Source organism: Hemicordylus capensis, chromosome 3, assembly GCF_027244095.1.
Source record: "Hemicordylus capensis ecotype Gifberg chromosome 3, rHemCap1.1.pri, whole genome shotgun sequence".
Classification (NCBI taxonomy): Eukaryota; Metazoa; Chordata; class Lepidosauria; order Squamata; family Cordylidae; genus Hemicordylus; species Hemicordylus capensis.
The window spans coordinates 61,885,001-61,905,258 of NC_069659.1; positions in this window are offsets into that span (position 1 = coordinate 61,885,001).

The following is a 20,258-nucleotide window of genomic DNA, read 5'->3' on the forward strand; positions in this document are numbered from 1 at the left end:
TGTGTGAGCCAGCTCAATTCATGGTCCAAGTTTGAACTGGCCTCAGTCTGAGAACCATTCGTGGGCTGGTTCAGGTATACTTGGAAAGGGGAATCCTTGACAATTTCCCTTTACAAGTAAAGGGGACATTCCCTAATCCCTAATCCTAAAGGTGGGGAGTGAGAGAAATGGGCCTCCATACCTTTATTGGAAGTCGCTGTGGAAGACCATGCACGGAGGCCCGAATCAGGCTGCAGATGGCCCAGGGTGTCATTTGGAAAGCCAGCAGGGGGCTTGGAGGGGTGTGCAAGCTTTTATTGTACACTGAACAAGCTACTGCTTATAATGCTCATTAAAGTGCTTTAAAAACTATAGAGGTAACAAAACAGCATTTATTAACATAAATCAATGGAACATTGCTCCTGGTGGTCGTACTATATGGTTTTCAGCACACACACACACACACACACACACACACACACACACACACACACACCTCTTATGGGCCGGTACACTGAGCTATGCAATATCTACATAGCTGTGTAATGTCATCCCTCAGTTTGGAATACACTGAGCCGTTTAACATCCATAGTCCCAATATAGGACTATAGTGTACATCAATACTGGCCCATAAGAGGTGTGTGTGTGTGTGCTGAAAACCATGTTATAAGACCACTAGGAGCAATGTCCCATTGATTTATGTCAATGTTGACGCTGTTTTGTTACATCTATGGTTTTTAATGCACTTTAATGAACGTTATAAGCAGTGGCTTGTTCAGTGTGTAATAAAAGATTGCAAACCCCTCCAAGCCCCCTGTTGGTCATCTCCCAGAGTGGGGGATGAACTATTGCTTTCAGCGAAAAAAAGAGAGAGTACTATGTGTGTGAGTGTGCCTGAATGTGTGTGTGTGTGTGTGTGCACATGTTCACACATGTTCATGTGCGCAGGTGTTCTCCATTGCTATCAGGAAACCCGAGAACTTAAGGATCAGGAGAATGAGCAGAATGAAGTTTTGGATGTCACTAGTCTTCCTCACAAAGTGAGTTCAGGATGTGTGTGTGCATGTGTGTGTGTTTATATATGCATTTATTTATTGTTCAATTTATATACCACTTTTCATCTCAAAGCAATTTACAATATAATTAAAGCAAGGCATAATTAAAATACAAAGTTACAGATGATCTCAAAAAATAAAACAATACATAATTAAAATACAAAAGTACAGATAATATAAATATAAACATAATCTATATTTAAACATTTAATAACCCATAAAAAACAGAAATAATAATACATAAAACACAAAGCAGCAGCAGTAAAAACAATACTTGCATGCCAAAGCCTGGGGGCAATGACTGAGAAGGCCCTGTCCTATGTACTCTCTCATCATGGGCACATGGAGCAGAGCCCCCTCTGATGATCTTGTCAAGCAGGCAGAAACCCTTGGGAACAGGCAGTCCTTCCAAGACCACTAGATATCTAGGGCCCAAACCATTAAGGGCTTTAAAGGTCAAAAACAGCACCTTAAATTGGATCCAGAAACAAATTGGTAGCCAGTGCAGCTCTTCCAAAATGGGTGTAATATGGATGGATAGTTCGGAAGATTGCATTGGGAGACTTCTGCTCATTGGCTGCTCTCCCACAAGGCTCTATCTTGTCTCCAATGCTGTTTATCATTTACATGAAACAGCTGCTGAAATTCAGACCACAGTTAGTATCCGAGAGCATGTGATTCTGTTTACCAACTTTACCAGCCATTGGTCCACTTCTGGGCTCAATTTAAAGTGCAGGTCATCACCTTTAAAAGACAGAAAAGCTTAGGAACAGAATACTTAAAGGGCTGCTTCTTCCCAATGTGCTGTCCATCCACTCAGATCTGTATGTTTCTCATCATCTGAGGTGCAGTTGGTGGAAATTTTATTTAATGATTTTTTAAAAAAATGACTCCACTTTTCATTTAAAATTCCAAAGTGGGTTAGAAATAATTAAATAAAACTTCTACACAGTCCTGTGTTGTGGGATCAGATTATGAATGTATGTATGTATACTTCTGTACCGTCCATCTGTTAGCTCTGGGTGGTTCACACAAAATAAAACAAAAACATAACAATCAATTAAAACCACTAAATGCTCACTAGTTCAGCTAATGGGGCAAAGTGGAGCCTTTAAAGTGGTAGCTCCCTACTGTTCTACAGGAGCAGAACAACTGTCCATGTTCAGGTCAGAACAGTGTCTCTCCAGTAGATGCTTGTGAGTGTGTGCGCATGTATATGTATGTGTTTAGATTGTGAGCCCTTTGGGGACAGGGAACCATCTTCTCAAAGCTTTTCCTATATAAACCTCTTTGAGAATGGCTTTTATTGAACAGTAATACAACACAACACAACACAATAATAAAAAAATAAAATAAAATAATAATAATAATAATAATAATAAAAATACTGCCTAGCATACAAAACTTTCATCCTTTCAAGTAGCCAATTAACTAATTCTGTGCAAGGCTTGCTGCTCAATGATAGAAAGGCAGAGGGGGAAGTGATTTTCACCTCTCTTCCCGCCCCACAAAAGCCCTTTTTGCATCTAAGAATATGTCTGTGAAGGCTGCACAGCCTTCACGGACACATTCCTAGATGCTAAAAGGGCTTTTACAGAGAGGGGAGAAAAGTGAAAAATAACTTCCCCCTTTACCCACCCTGTGCTGTGTGGCAAATTTCATGATCAGTTAGTTTCCTTGCTGTATTTGAGGACAGAGGTCTTCTTCTGTGGCATGTCAGCCAATAACAATAACCACCACCACCAACAAATATAATAAATAATTAGTAACTTTATCCTCGAGGTTCTCTTTCTAAATACCCATAAAGGATTCTTGGAGCCTAATAGGGAGAGACCAAATTTTAAGTCCAAGTCCAAGGAGGCTCAAAATAAATATAGCAAATGTATGATTATTGTCCCAAACAGCAGCTCCATTTTAGTCCCTGCTCCTCTCACTGTAGCTTGAGTGACATGGTGTCACCACACAATGCATTTCTCCATTCTTTATTGGCTGTCTTGGGGATGGGATGGAAACCCACAATGTGGTGACATCATAGCAACTAATTATCTTATTCATCATGTGTTCTTATCGCATCATGCAGTCTTGTGATTGCGGAACACTTCTATTGATTTATTTCTTAAAGTAAATCAGTAGGAGTGTTCAGAAGTAAATAATGTGATCTTACAATTGAGGAGAGCTGGTCTTGTGATAGCAAGTCTTGTCCCCATAGCTAAGCAGGGTCTGCCCTGGTTGCATCTGAATGGGAGACTTGATGTGTGAGCACAGCATCCCCTCAGGGGATGGAGCCGCTCTGGGAAGAGCAGAAGGTTTCAAGTTCCCTCCCTGGCTTCTCCAAGATAGGGCTGAGAGAGATTCCTGCCTGCAACCTTGGAGAAGCCGTTGCCAGTCTGTGAAGACAATACTGAGCTAGATAGAACAATGGTCTGACTCAGTATATGGCAGTTTCCTATGTTCCTACAATGTTATGAGGCTATTCCCACTATCGGCCAAAAGCAGGCTAAGGAAGCCCAGCCTGCTTTGGGGCGATTGTGAGCCGTGTGGCTCCCAGCAGCTAGCCTCATTAAATCCCACTCCCCTTAAACGAGGTTAACAGAGCGATCACTCTGTTAACCTTGGTTTTTTGCTTGTGTGTCACTGAGGCACACAGCGACACATGGGTAGACCCCTGACCGGGAGGCTGCAAGCAGCCACTCGGGGGTCTCTCCAGGATGCCCCGCGCACTTGCACAGGGCATCCTGGAACTTCCGGGGAACCACATGCCCCCCCCATCCCCACAGCCCCCGCTGGGTCCATAACGGAGCCGGCAGCCACGTGGGCGGCTGATCCAGCTGCCCAGCTAGGAGCAGCTGCTCGTCTGCAGCGATGGCAGGCTAAGTCCGCTCTCCCCGCAGAACCCCGTCAGGCACTTCACATCTGTCATGTGAAGCACATCTATGTATTCATTGTAACTGACTAAATGAGTCTTACCACAGCCATCCCAATGCAGTATTGGAAAAGCTTGATATTACAGTAGTATTACTGACAGATCAATCAGCAAAAAATGTTCAAGATCAGAGCATCATCTAATTAGTTACTGATATCAGTAGCCTGCCTGACCTCCTGAAATGTCTAATTAAGTAAATGGAATCACAGAGTCCAAATCTTCATTATGACATGCAATTGAATTAATTAGAACAATATTGCTTTATTCTTAGTATCACTCAGCAACATGCAATGGAGAAGCCCATATTTCACACACAAAAAGATTTATTTTTTTAAAAAGATAGAATATGTAACATACATAAATATATACATGACAATATGGCTATAATGATGTAACATATGGAAGCTAACTACATGTTCCTTACAAATGTGCACATTAGGTTTTCTTCCTCTTTTTAAAGTAAGACAAGCTGGTTTTGAAGGGGTAATTAAGTGCAGAAATAGGGGGATGGTTAATTCCTTCCCTGCCCACTGTTTTTCACTCCAAATTTCTCCTATATCTTTTCCTCTGCAGAGTTGCAACTCATCTCTCAAGCTACTTTTCTTAAAAAACAAACACAAAACAGCCACCCAATGTCAAGGCTCTAACAAGCACATTTGCACATACCATGTAGTCCCACAATCTATCTCAAGCCCTTTTTCCAGGATCTTACATATAACAATGCTCTTGATACATTCTCACTAGGGAGGAAGTTGTCTTTGGTGGATGAGGCAGTAGCTTCCGGCCAATCAGTTAACTTGGTGATGGAGGATGCTGCTTTCACCCCTTTCCACTTGGGGGATGTACCTAAAAATTGGAAGAGAACTACCATCATTAATCATATGCCTTAGCACCTTTTTTTTTTTTTTGCATGCTGTCAAGAGAGTTAGTATGTGCCATAAGAACGTAGAGAGAGTGTCCAAAGGCTTGTGAGATGCAACATAACGGAGTGCAGATGCGTCTGTAAATAGTTCAGATGTCCTCCAAGCGGAAGGGTCTCTAAGTAATTTTAAACCTGGAGGCTGGAGGGCAAGAGTTAAGAAATGGTGAGCACATAAACGTTTCCCTTTTCCTCCTGTCATATCGGGGTGGAACATTCACATTATTTAGATTAATCAAGCCTTAAAATGCTTTGCAAAACCAAGAAAAAAAGGATCAATATCCCCCCGCCACACACACACAGACACACACACTCCCTGTCAGGATTGATCTACCCATGGCTGCTATCTCTAAATTAACACGTGCACCAGAGCAGATGGCCAAGTCATGAACTCAGTCTTATTGAAGCTCTGAGTCCAAGTGACTTGCACAGGGCAACAGCAAGTTGGATGGGGTTATAGGAAGTGTATACAGTTCCCAGTAATGGCTCAACGTACTGCAGTGCACCAATACAAAACAAACCCATAAGGGACAATGTTTAACATGAGCAATTAAAATTACAGTTTGGCTTTAGAAAATATGAAACCATGCCACCAATCCTTTGTGATAGCTGCTGCATTTAACTCAAGCGGAGTGAGGCTCCTGAAGGGTTTCAACAAGTGATGGGCTCTGCAGCACGATTGCCTTCAAAAACCACTAATTAAGCTGGACTAATTAAACAAGAATGAATGGCTTCAGTTATTAACTGTGGGGAAGCTAGAAACCTCAGTGCAGTTATACAGAGTATTTACTCATTCCCAAGTAGGAGATTAGTGAGAATCAACCCTTGGCCTCCATCATGATCCTGATCTGTATCAGCTCTCTGCAGGGCTGCCATTCGCCCTGGAACTCATTGGCACCAATCCTGATAGGGACTGTGGGGGGGCAAAGAGTTAAAGTCTCCTGCTGCAGCAATAATCAGGATTGGCCCCTGTCCCATGGATTCTCTCTAAATTAAAACAGGGGAGCAGACTATCACACCATAACCATTTCATTTAGCTTAGATATAACTTGAACTCAGTGGGCATACACAAGACCAACACTGCATAGAAAGGAACCATGTAATTGCCTCTCCCTATCTGGTTCGGATGTATGCAGCTCCCAAGTGTTAATCAGGCAGCAGAGGAGAGTCATCGTGTAGGCTCCACTGTGCTGTACATGTGGTTAGAAAACAACACAATTCCACTCAATTCAGATGGCATATTATATGGGTGTAGAGATGTGTGTGTGTGTGTGTGTGTGTGTGTGTGTGTGTGTGTGTGTGTGTGACTACCTGTGTCTATTTTAAAAGTGAACCTGGGTACAGGTCCCTAATATGCATGGTACAGATAGGAACGGTACTGCTGTACCTGTGTTCAACATAACATGTGAATAACTGTACCTGTGTATGGATCTGTACCTGTGTACACACTACACAGGTTGTATGAGTTTTAAACATAACATGTGAGTAGTGCTTACGTAGTCCTTGAGATACAGGACTCAATGTGTGTGTGTGGGTGCAGTCTAAGCCCTTTTCAGAAGTTATCCACACATACACTGTATGCGAGTACAAGCATCACTAAGTGCTATGGAAGTCCCTCCCTGGCACATCACTCACTCACCCCCACCATCACACTGCTCACAGTTATGGCAACATCCATCTAACCTGGCTAATGCAATCAATGTGATTGCAAGCATTTTTGAGATCAGAAGGCTAGAGCACCCAAGCCTGCCAATTAGGTATATGCCCATGATCACACTTACAGACTTTGCCTCTTCAGATAAATTGCTACTGTAACCATGAACTTAGGAAAGGAGAGCTGGTCCTCTGGTAGCAAGCATGACTTGTCCCCTTAGCTAAGCAGGGTCCATCCTGGTCGCATATGAATGGCAGACTAAATGTGTGAGCACTGTAAGATATTCCCCTTTGGGGATGGAACCACTCTGGGAAGAGCATCTAGGTTCCAAGTTCCCTCCCTGGCATCTCCAAGATAGGGCTGAGAGGGATTCCTGCCTGCAGCCCTGGAGAAGCCGCTGCTAGTCTGTGTAGACAATACTGAGCTACATGGACCTATGGTCTGACTCAGTATATGGCAGCTTCCTATGTTCCTATGAACTGGGCAGAAGGTGAGTAACGTGCTGAGGTGAGACTTCCAGAGCACTTTGGGATGCTTCTAGCTGTGTACAGTGTATTTTTGTATAATGTCTGAAGAGGGCTATAATCTGGCATTCACCACGCCCCTGCAAAGCTGTCAAAAATGGATTGAGTGTGATGGTAGCTTGAGCTATACTGCTATTAGTTATGCTTCTTGTAAGCAATTACACTATTGGGGGTTGTTAATTTTACCTCCAGTAGGTAAACAGCAGAGCACTAGGGAAGAGCACACACTCCAGTTACAGAGTAGTTAGCACAGAGCTTAGTTGTTGCAGCTATTTAGAGAAAACACATGGAGATTCATGTAGAACTAAATACTAAGTATGTATTGGCTAAGTATCACCTAATGGCACAGTGGGAAATGACTTGATTAGCAAGCCAGAGGTTACTGGTTTGAATCTCCGCTGGTATGTTGACCAGACTATGGGAAACACCTATATTAGACAGCAGTGATATAGGAAGATGCTGAAAGGCATCATCTCATACTGTGCGGAAGCAGGCAATGGTAAACCCCTCCTGTATTCTACCAAAGACAACCACAGGGCTCTGTGGTCACCAGGAGTTGACACCGACTCGACAGCAGACTTTACATACACTTTGGATAGGAAAGACCTAATCCTAATCTAAAGGTCTACAGAATCAATAGGTAAGCGGGGAGAGAGATGCTTCCATCTGTTCTCTAAGAGGAAAGGAAGGGTTGTGATGCTCAACAGGAAATACCTGAAGAGTCATATCAGTGGTCATAGAGTAGGGACAGGTAGAACAGTTAGAGAGACCCTTACTCACTATCCCTATTCCCAATGCCCCTAGTGGTCATTAGGATAGTTGTTGGTGCAAAAGGTCGATGCACTAGAACACCATCTCCAACATACACAACCATTTTATCAAAACAACTCAGCCAATCAAAAACTCAGCCAGTTAAGCTCAACCCACATTCTCACCATCCCAATTTAACAAAGTAAATTGGGTCACAAAAATATCTAGTCAGTGTTCTGAAATGTTAGACCATGGTTAGAAAGTTAACTATATGGCATTGAGTGCCTCATAAAAATTATGCAAGTCAATTTTGGTATTTCCATATTCAACTTACAGAACTGGTGATGCATCAAGCCAAATGCAACCTTACTAAGTTGCCTGTTTCTGCTGCCTGCCTAGAACTGTGCTGAGCTGCTGGCAGGCTATCATACATAGTTGCTGAGCTGAATTCGGTTTGGTGGATCACAAGTAATGCAAGATCATCTGTTTGAGAACTTCAGGTTTGAATACAAACTGTGAGGCTATTCACATGGGCTAAGGGAGCCCAGCCCAGTTTTGCACATGTGTTTGAACTGATGGGATTGGGCCGTTCCGGCGGCACCACGATAGCAAACATGCCTATGAAGCTTCTGCCAGACTGCTAAGAACCCGGGGAGGGGAGGGGGATCCCCATAATTTACCACACACTTGCACAATGCATTACGGTATTTCCAGGGGGCAGGGTGATGTGGGGTGACACACGTCCCGGCATCCCGACCTCCGGAGCCACCTGCAGTAGTCACTGCTTTTCTGGGCAGGTGATCCGCCCACCCAGGGAAGCCTGGAGGGTCGTCTGTGGGGAGGTAAGCTTTTTTGGGCTTCCTCCCCGCAGACAGGGTAGCCCTTTCTCACAAGCTGTGAGACAGGGCTATGTATATTTTACAAATTTCTCACTGAGGTCATTCACACAAGTCAAAACTCTGTTCTATCTGGGTATGGGAGCTTTGTGTAATCCCGATTTGTGGTTGTGTGGAAGCAAGGTAGGAGGAAAATCTGGGTAGCTTTTCCTCCTACCTTGCTTCCACACAATCACTTCTACTCAGATTTTCTTCTTTGCTTCCACACAACCAAAAATTGGGAGCACACACTGCTCCCAAACCCAGGTAGAACACAGTTTTGGACTGTGTGAATGATCTCAATATTTATAATTTAGCTGGAGAGCTGGGAACATAGATGTTGCTGGTATTCTCTCATGGAATGTTTTGGAAAGAACCTTTTGACATTTGTCAAAGAAAAGCAGTTTATTTGGCATATTTATATACAGCCCAAAATTCAGGTCTCTGGGTAGTTTACAATAAAACAACACTGATTAAAACAAAATTAAAACAATGATGAATTCTGTAAATCACATCAAAAGTCTGGATGAACAAATGTGTCTTTAGAGACTTTCTAAAAGTTGTCAGAGATGGGGAGGCTCTTATTTCAGCATGGAGCTCATTCCAGAATCTTGGGGCAGCAACAGAGAAGGCCCATCACTGAGTAACCACCAGACGAGCTTCCAACAGACCACTACAGATGATCTCAATAGGCAGCGTGGCTCCTAATTTACTTGATTTTGTCCTAATTAGACACTTATTTTTCTGGTGTTAATATTATATTCAGAAGACTTTTGAGGATACAATGGACAGCCAGGAACACAAGCACGTGGATCATAGAACAAATTAATCTAGAATTTTCACTTGAGGCACAAATGACCAGGCTCAAACTATCATACTTTGGACACATTATGCGAAGACCCAGCTCCCTTGAGAAAGTCCATGATGCTGGGAAATGTTGAAGGAAAGAGAAGAAGAGGATGACCAGCAGCAAGGTGGATGGACTCAATTACAGCAGCAATGAATGCACCACTGAGAGACCTTAAAGGCCAAGTTGAAGACAGATCATCCTAGACAGAATCTATCTATGTGGTCGCTAAGAGTCGACACCGACTTGACAGTACTTAATCAATCAATCAATCAAATGTTCAGAAACATATGATAAGAACAACTTATCCCCTAACTTAAAAACTAGGGGTGGTTTTTTTTTGTCCATTTCTAAATTGTCTTATCACACCCCAATGATGTCAAGAGTGCAACAGGGGTCCGGTACAATTCCTCCTACAATTTCCTTCTTTTTCCAAAATCTCTCCCCATATTCTGCCCCCCCCCATCTGCTTTCCAAGCTTCCTTCACCACCTACTTTATTGTACCTTTGGCAGCAATAACCGGCAAATGGAGAGGCATTTCTTCCTCCTTCTCCCCTTCCTGCAGTATGCAGAAGAGTTACCACAGCATGCCAGATGCAAAAAGGGGTGGGAATTGTAGTCTTTCCAATGCTTCCCCCATGTGACGGTAGTGTTGAAAGATTACAATTCCCAGCCCTCTTTGCACCTGGCATACTGTGATGACTCCATGCCAAGCATTAGCAATAGCAATAGCAATAGCACTTACATTTATATACCGCTCTATAGCCGGAGCTCTCTAAGCGGTTTACAATGATTTAGCATATTGCCCCCAACATTCTGGGTACTCATTTTACCGACCTCGGAAGGATGGAAGGCTGAGTCAACCTTGAGCCCCTGGTCAGGATCGAACTTGTAACCTTCTGGTTACAGGGCGGCAGTTTTACCACTGCACCACCAGGAGAAGAGAGAGAGAGAAATATCTCTCCATTCTTCCTCTGCCACCACTGAAGCCAAAAGGAAAGTACATGGGAGAATAAGGGGCTTGGAAGAAGGAACTAGGGAGGAAGTAGCGAGGTAGGTAGGCAGGGCTTAATTTCTTCCAGTTCAGATTAAAATTCAAGTTAAAAGAATGTTTTCTATCATAATAATTTCCCCACATTGGAGGAGAGTATTGTAAAACTGCCAGTCTTGACTTCCAAGTTGTGTTTGGGAGAACTCATCAGCATCTCTACCAAACATGCCCTGTGATAGCAAATAAATGGTTCTCAAGGAGCATACCAAACACTTTGCCCATCAGCTTTAATCATGGCATTATGCTGGTATTACTGCAGGCTATTTGCTGACATTCCAGAGAGCGAAAACACTTCATACAACTTGCTTGCCAATGTTTTTAAACACTGTTTATACAAGCCTAGCTTCCCAAGAGATGCTGTTTGCTGTGTTTCTTGCTAAGCTGTTCTGACCATTAACGATGCTATGTTCACTGGGATGTGAAAAGCAATATTCCATGGAGGAGATCAATTTTCAATTTTTTTCCTAAAGGCCAGTGGTTTGAACAATTTATTCCCTTTAACCTTACAAAAACTTAAGTCCATAGAAGAAAGCCATATATATATATATAGCTAAGCATTTGATTTATTTTTTATTTATTTTGATTTTTTTATATTTTACATTCATACAATATATCATATAAAGACTGAACATGAAAATAATATGAAATATATCTGTAAGGCTCCAAGGCAGAGGACGTATGTACCTGGCCTTTCTTGGACCCAGAATTACAGGATGGGAACAGACAAGGTTGGCCTCAGAGGAGGCCAGGGGTGGAGGTTACTTCATCACCCAGCCCTCCTCCTGGCTTGCTGCATCCAGCTGGTTCCTTCTCCAGGGGAACTTCTGACTTCCATGCTCAAGAGCAGACCTCATCATCGGCTGCCTTGGCTTTAAATTAAAGAGCCAGCGTGGTATAGTGGTTAGAGTGCTGGACTAGCTCTGGGGAGACCAGAGTTCAAATCCCCATTCAGCCATGAAACTAGCTGGGTGACTCTGGGCCAGTCACTTCTCTCTCAGCCTAACCTACTTCACAGGGTTGTTGTGAGGAGTAACTCAAGTATGTAGTACACCGCTCTGGGCTCCTTGGAGGAAGAGTGGGATATAAATGTAATAATAATAATAATAATAATAATAATGCCCCCGTACAGGGCCTAAAGCCTACTCCAAGCCCCTCCCCTTCCCTGGTCTCACTTCCCACCATGCCCATCATGGCTGCCCCAATGGAGTGCTATGACATCATTTATCCAGCGTAAAAAATGTGTCATTTTTCTGAGTTGTTAGTTTTCGTGAGACTGTTCCCCCTGCAGGTTTTATGTTTTGACTGTGATTTGCCTGAAGGAGGCATTTAGCCGCTTTTAAGCAGCTAATCTGGAAAGTGCCCTGTTCAACCCCACCAAGACCCAACCAGCTTGGAACCTTTTCACCCCTGCTCCTTCGAAGATGACAGAAGCTGCAAAGGAGGGGTGCCACACTCTCTGCTGGAGTCAACAGGGCCATGATGGCAACCAGGTAAGGTGGCATCCTGACAATATCATATTCATTCTTAATTATTAATATTAATAATTCTCTTCTTCTTACATTCTTCTCAGATCAGTTTCTCTTTTTGCTCTCTTTGGGTCTCATTCATATTTGCTGCATTCTATTTCCTTCTGTTTCAGAGTGCTTGCTCACAACAGTTGAAGAAGAGAAACAAACACTGCAGAACCAATACTTACAGGACTTAATATCCTATCTTCTATTCAGCTCGATCCATCTTAAGATGCCTGGAATGGGACAGAAGGAGTATCTTCAGCTGTCCACAAAAAGAAATAGGGACTGCTATTTTGTACACTGGTTGAAGCTTTTGCATAGCCTCCAAGCATAGTCTTCAAGTCTTCAACTAGTGTTGGTGGCATTAAAGCATGGATAATAGTCACAAACTGAATACAACAAAAGAGTCATCTTTCTCACATATGGAGATCCTGAAAAGGACACATTGGATGCATTTGCATATAATGCGGAACTGAGGATCCAATGGACACGCTCCCCTCGCCCCACTCTCCTGTCCACATTTGGACAAAACGGAGAGCAGGCTCTCTAAAGTCAGGGAGACTGCAGAGAGGAGGGGGAACTGGCTGTGCAGACTTCTTTCTTGCTTCAAAGACAGCCTGCACAGCCAATCACGCCTGGAGAGAGTGGGAGCTTCCTCCCTCAACTCCGGTTTGACCAAATGCAGCCTCTGGTGATCAATGGTATCTGACAGGTCAATAAAGGACCATTTCACCTAGCCATATCAGGTGCAGTTCTGGAAGTGACCAGCTAGCAGGAAATGTGGAGGCAAGCTGGGATTCTGTGTGATGTCCTAGGGAGAGGGAGAAGAATCATCCATCATGCCACAATCACAGTCTTAGTACCATACTAATTCTTGCTCATGCATTACGAATTTGAACAATAATCATCATGTCAGGAAGACTAACGTAACACATGTCTCCTTATGAGTATGCTTAATGGGTACAGTAAAAGGGGACCTGGATAAAGCATGTACAAATACATTAACAGGGAAAAGATGCCTGGAGGAATAGCCATGTAGCAGCAAAAACTATCAAGAGCGTAGCCAAATTTTTGTAACAGAAGATTGCGACAATCCATTTCACTAAGGTGGCTTCTTTCATCTGGTACTTGAAGTGCACATACAGGCAAATGGTAGATCTATATTACATACACTGTTATAAAGTATGGACATATTTCTTTTCTCTATAACCTTGTGCATGTATACATATACCTCCCAACCGAGAATAAAAATGTGTGCATCAGATAGACTGTAGTCCATGAATGCTAAAGCTAGCGTTCATTTGTTAGCTGTTAAGATGTCTCAGGATTCTAGGTGTTTACAAGAGAAATCAATTATCTTTCACCTTCTAGAATGAACATAAGAACATAAGAACAGCCCAGCTGGATCAGGCCCAAGACCCATTCTAGTCTAGCATCCTGTTTCACACAGTGGCCCACCAGATGCCGTTGGAAGCCACAGGCAGGAGTTGAGGGCATGCCCTCTCTCCTGCTGTTACTCCCCTACAACTGGTACTCAGAGGCATCCTGCCTTTGAGGCTGGAGGTGGCCTATAGCTCTCAGACTAGTAGCTGTTGATAGACCTCTTCTCCATGAAGTTATCCAAACCGCTCTTAAAGCCATCCAGGTTGTTGGCTGTCACCACATCTTGTGGCAAAGAATTCCACAAGTTGATTATGGGTTGTGTGAAAAAGTACTTCCGTTTGTTGGTCCTGCCAATCAATATCATGGGATGACCCCTGGTTCTAGTGTTATGTGAGAGGGAGAGAAATTTCTCTATATACACTTTCTCCAAACAATGCATGATTTTATAGACCTCTATCATGTCTCCCTGCAGTCATCTTTTTTCTAAACTAAAAAGCCCCATGTGTTGTAGCCTTGCCTCATAAGAAAAGTGCTCTAGGCCCCTGATGATCTTGGTTGCCCTCTTCTGCACCTTTTACAGTTTTACAATGTCCTTTTTTAGATGTGGTGACCAGAATTGTACACAGTACTCCAGGTGTGGCCGCACCATAGTTTTGTATAAGGGTATTATAATATTAGCAGTTTTATTTTCAATCCCCTTCCTAATTATCCCTATGCAATTGGCCTTTTTTACAGCTGCCACACACTGAGTCGACACTTTCAATGAGCTGTCCACCACCACCCCAAGATCCCTCTCCTGGTCAGTCACTGACAGCTCAGATCCCATCAGCGTGCCAATGTGCATTCACTTTACACTTGCCAACACTGAACGGCATTTGTTACTTTGTTGCCCACTCACCCAGTTTGGAGAGATCTTTTTGGAGCTCCTCACAATCTGTTTTGGATTTCACTACCTGAAAGTGTTTGGTATCATCTGCAAATCTGGCCACCTCACTGCTTACCCCTACTTCTAGATCATTTATGAATAAATTAAAAAGCACCAGTCCCAGTACAGGTCCCTGGGGGACCCCACTTCTTACTTCCCTCCATTGTGAAAACTCTCCATATATACCTACCCTCTGTTTCCTGTCTTTCAACCCATTAGCAATCCACACATGTACTTATCCCCTTATCCCATGACTGCTAAGCTTTCTCAAGAGTCTTTGATGAGGAACTTTGTCGAAAGCTTTTTGGAAGTCCAGGAAGTGTCAACTGGATCACCTTGGTCCACACACTTGTCGACACTCTCAAAGAACTCCAAAAGGTTTGTGAGGCGAGATTTACCTTTGCAGAAGCCATGCTGGTTCTCTCCTAGCAGGGCCTGTTCTTCTATGTGCTTCCCAATTTTATCCTTGATGATGCTTTCCATCAATTTGCCTGGAACGGACGTTAGGCTAACCGGCCTGTAATTTCCCGGATCGCCCCTGGATCCCTTTCTGAAAATCGGTGTTACACTTGCTACTTTCCAGTCTTCCAGTACAGAGCCTTATTGCAGGGATAAGTTATATATTTTAGCAAGGAGGTCAGCAATTTCTCATTTGAGTTCTCTGAAGACACTTGGATGGATGCCATACGGCCATGGTGATTTGTTAGTTTTTAGTTTTTCCAGACAGTTTAGAACATCATCTCTTGTCACTTCTATCTGACTCAGTTCTTTAGCCTCCATCCCCCAAAAACCTGGTTCAGGAACAGGTATATGCTCAGTATCCTCTGCCATGAAGACGGATGCAAAGAACTCATTTAGCTTCTCTGCATATCCTCCTCAATAATCCCTTTCACTCCCTCATTGTCTAAGGGCCCAACTGCCTCTCTGGTATGTTTCCTGCTTCTGATGTATTTAAATAAGCTTTTGTTACCCCCCTTGATACTTTTAGCTAAATGTTCCTCAAACTCTCTTTTCGCCTTCCTTATTGTCACCTTGCATTTATTTTGCCAGAGTTTGTGTTCTTTTCTGTTCTCTGCATTTGGACCCGCCTTCCAATTTTGGATGGAAGTCTTCTTCCCTTTTATGGCTTCCTTGAATTTCCCTGTTAGCCATGCTGGCATCATCCTGGACTTAGTGGTACCTTCCCTCCTTTTGGGTATGCAATCTAACTGGGCTTCTAGTATTGTGGTTTTTAGTAAATTCCATGCATTCTGGAGCAAAGTGACTCTCCTGATTTTCCCTTTCAGCTTTCTTTTCACCATACTCCTCATTTTGAAGAAGTTTCCTCTTCTGAAATGCAAAGTCTGTGTTAGACTTCCTTGGTGATTCTCTCCATTCTGGCTCTGAGTATGAACATTGTAGCCTTGAGTCCAAACAGTTGGGTCCAATTCATAATTTATTTCAGGTTGTAGACTTGTACAATGTGACACTCAAGGCAAATGAAGCCCAACAGCCATACATGAAAATCTTGCATGGGTTTGACAATAACCCTCCCTTTCTTTGCAGTCTGAGTCAGGAGGCAAAACCAGAAACATAGGAAGTTGTGTCATAGTGCATCAGATCATTGGCCCATCTAGCTCAGTATTGCCTACATTGACAGGCAGTGGATCTCCAAAGTTTCAGGCAAGAGTCTTTCCCAGCCCTACCTCAAGATGTCAGGGACTGAACCTGGGGTTTTCTGCATGCCAAGCAGATGCTCCACCACTGAGCTATGGCCCCATCCCCAAGGAGATAGACCAAGCCTCTAATGGGTCACCATACATGAGTTGTGGACTGCATTGCATTCTCTTTGATGGGTAATTCACCAGTTGTTCAAGTCTGTTCCAGTGGCTTCTTCCACACTATTCCATTAATGTGTAGGCCTTTTGATGTGCACACAAGAGGAATATTTGCTTTGGAAATAATCGTTTAGATATCCCTGCCTATATATTTCTAAGATACACATGTGTGGGGAAGCAGCTCCTATGATGCTAATGCAAAGTCTGAAGTAGGCCATCGTATGAGTGGGCTCTAGTATCTATGATGTTGAACTTCTGATAAACAGAAGCTGCAGTTTATATAGGAAACTGGTAAGTCCCATAAATAGAAAAGGTGTCTGCAGAAATTTGCTCAGGACACCTAATTATTGTATAGTGAAAATAATGAACAAGGTGTCAGTATTTGTAAGCTCCTCCAGGAATACTTAATGCTGACACTTTCTCAGTCTCGGGGATGAAAATGCATTCAATGAAGTTGGAGACTGTGTGTCCCAGATTACAGAGATGTGTGAAGAAGATTCTGTCATGCAGCACAAGATTTATGCCTTTGAAAGTTTTCTGAATGCCATCTCTGCAAACAGAAAGTCCCGCAGGCAGAGAGATACAATGTTTGCTAGTGAGGGTAGATAACATCAGCTTTAGCTATCTTACCTTTCTTTCACTCACAAAGCAAATCCTTTTAGAAGTCATTGCAGTGCAGCCTGGCTTGATGAAAGGCCAATCAAAACAGCATAATACAGCTTAATTTCTCCTTTGTAGAAGTGCAATCAACTCAATATTGTACAACTGCTGGTGCTTACAAATGTACTTAAGATCAGACCCAGCATACAGATTTTAAAATGCTCTTTACCAGTGTGAAATTATTCTACTCATCAGCTAGAAGTAGCGCATATACAAGAGTTTTCAATAACATTTGCTCGATGCTAGAATCTTAAGTGTCACCCTGCTCTAGTGCTACATAAACAGGGTTAGATTTACATCCATTCATTCAATTTCTATTCACTGGAATTACATTTGGGATTTTAGGGCTAGCTTTTTAGATGTTTTATAGGACTGTATATTAATATTGCTCCTTCTGCCTCTTTTCTCTGTCAATAAGCATCTCACTAGGAGACACGTAATACAAAAAGAGAGTTCACGGTGATGTGAACACAGTTGGAGCTCTATTTTGTATATTAGCATCTTTCTCTAGCATACCAGGGAGACAAACATCCCTCCCCACTAGCTTGCCTACCCAACTAAAAACTAAGTGCCATTTTCTTCTCCTTCGGCTCGAACATGCACCACCACTGAGGACCAGAGAAGGAAGTGGCACAACCTTCGTCCATCTCATAGGAACAGGAAGCTGCCATATGCTGAGTCAGACCATTGGTCCATCTAGCTCAGTATTGTCTACACAGACTGGCAGTGGCTTCTCCAAGGTTGCAGCAACTTGCAGGCAGGAATCTTTCTCAGCCCTATCTTGGAGAAGTCAGAGAGAGAACTTTGAACCTTCTGCTCTTCCCAGAGCGGCTCCATCACCGAAGGGGAATATTTTACAGTGCTCATGCATGTAGTCTCCCATTCATATGCAACCAGGGCAGACCCTGCTTAGCAAAGTGAACAAGTCATGCTTGTGACCACAAGGACCTGGTAGATTCCCATAGTGACATTATTCCATTTTAAAGTGAGATGCTTTATTCTCAGTGAGATGCTTTATTCTCAGCCCTTCTGGAAGAAAACTATAATAGCATTCCTTAGCTAAATTGCTTGTGTTCTTGTGGCACTGAAACCATATCCGAGTCAGCCTTATCACATCTTCTATTGCTCTTTTTCCATGGAAATCATTAGAATGGTACACAATATTTTTTGTTATAGATCTGCAATCTTTTCTAATAATGGCAAAGTTTGTATTTTTAGCTGATAAGGTTCATAAATATTTTACTCAGAATTGGTAGTGGGGTTTTAAAAAAGATATTTTAAAGTTTTGATTTATCTAAATCTTGTTAACTTTGACATGCCAAATTATTTTGTAATTGTTCTGCTATTTGATACTTGGAATATCAAGGCATGTCGATTGTTAATAAAATCTGGATCTGAATAATTGCACTATAAAATTGAGACATGGCTTGGTAGAAGTATTCCAATACTGTCTGCCTATATATGTGTTTTATAGCTGCTTCCCTGACAAAGACAAAATAATCATAAAGGTTTAACTAAGTTTACTCAGAAACAACTCCATTTCCCCGCTCCCTTTCCCTTTTGGACTCCATCCTGTAGAACACACATGCTCTACAGGATCCCCACTGGGACAAACTTCTAGACAATAAAACATAAAGGACTACTAGCCAGAATACATACTGTATAACTTAGTGTAGCTGCAGAAGATACATCCTTCTTTCACAGCAAATTGGGTGCACTATAGGACATGTTCCATAAAAATGTCATGATTATAGCCAGTACTTGGTAGCAAGTACTTCTGTCTTGTTTTAATTATATAAATGTTCAGGCCATCCATAAAATCACCTGCTTTTCTGGCAAATGAGGAAATGGGTGGAAAGCAAGTGCTGGCCAGTAGGCGGCTCTGAAGAAATCATGTGAGGTCCCTGCTGACCATCTGACCAGTAGGGATATACACAAATCGAAATTTGTGCACTGATTCAAAGCACAGCCCGGGCACCTTTGAAAGTGAGAAGAGCAGTTTCATACCTGCTCCTCCACCACTCCATGCAGCCTCCATATGCTCCATTGGCCATTTGCATGCTCCTTAGTAGCCCTCGTGCGGCAGCAGCATGCACATGGCCTCTCCACATGCCAGGTGGCCATTTGCATAGTCAGCAACCATGCAAATGGTTGTGTGGTCATCTGACCATGCAAATGGCCACCACACATGCGCAGAAGCCATGTGTATACTGCCACCATGCGAGGGGTGCTGGGGTTCTGCCACTGTAGGAGGAAGCCATGTGGAGTGGCAGAGGAGCAGATACAAACCTGCTTTCCTCACTTTTAAAGGTGCCCAGGCTGTGCTTCAAATCAGTGCACAAATCTCAATTCGTGCACATCCCTACTGATCAGCTGTGAGATCCTGCAGAGAAAGAAGATGCATGCATGCAGGAGTGCATGAAGGCTGAGTAAGCTTTCTTGTCTAACATGCATACGGTTCTTCACGTCACCCAGTTTTCTGCAGTCTGCAAGCTATGATGCTTCCTGTCTGAAGCAGACCTTTTTAAAGGTCTGTTGGCTGCAGATAAGTGTGTTCTTCACTGCTCTGTCTGCTCGGCATGACCTTTGGCTTGTTCTTTCCTTTCAGTTCCTAGTTTGCCCTTGATTCCAGTCTGTCTGCTTGGCTTAGCCTCTGGCACATCCATGACCTTTGGTTATTGGTTCAGAACTCTTAGCCATGTCTGGTTGCCTTCTCATCTCAACTTCTAGTCTTACACCACTCAGCTGCTGCTTCCATTACTCGGTCCTGACATTTCAATATGTTCGTTTCTGAAATAAAAGTTGGTTCCCTTCAGACAGGAAAGGTCCTCTGCACATGTACTGATTCCTTTTTAAAAGTAACTGACAGTTCTAACGCAGGCTATCAAGCCACTACCAACCCTGTTGATATATTTTTCTGGCACGTGTATTTATTTATTTTTACATTTATATCCTGCTCTTTCTCCAAGGAGCCCAGAGTGGTATACATGGTTGTGTTTATCTCCACAACAATTCTGTTAGGTATGTTAGACTGAGAGATAAGCGATCGGCCAGAATCACCCAGTGATTTTCATTGCTGAATGGGAATTTGAACTCGGGTCTCTCCAGTCCTAGCCTTACACCCTAACCACTACACCACACTGGTTGTTTTTACCAGTCCTTTCTAAAGCCCTTCCAGAGAGCATAACATGTTGTTAATGTCATACCTGATTGTTCTGTTGGATATACTGAAGTCATTTTCCACTTTGAAACAGTTCACACTGTTATTGGATTCTTTTACACATCCAAGTTTACTGCAGATCCCCCATGCAATTCTATGTCAGTGTAAATCTGCATTACTAGCACCCCTTTCCCCAAATGTCTTATTCCCTTAATGTTTTGTAT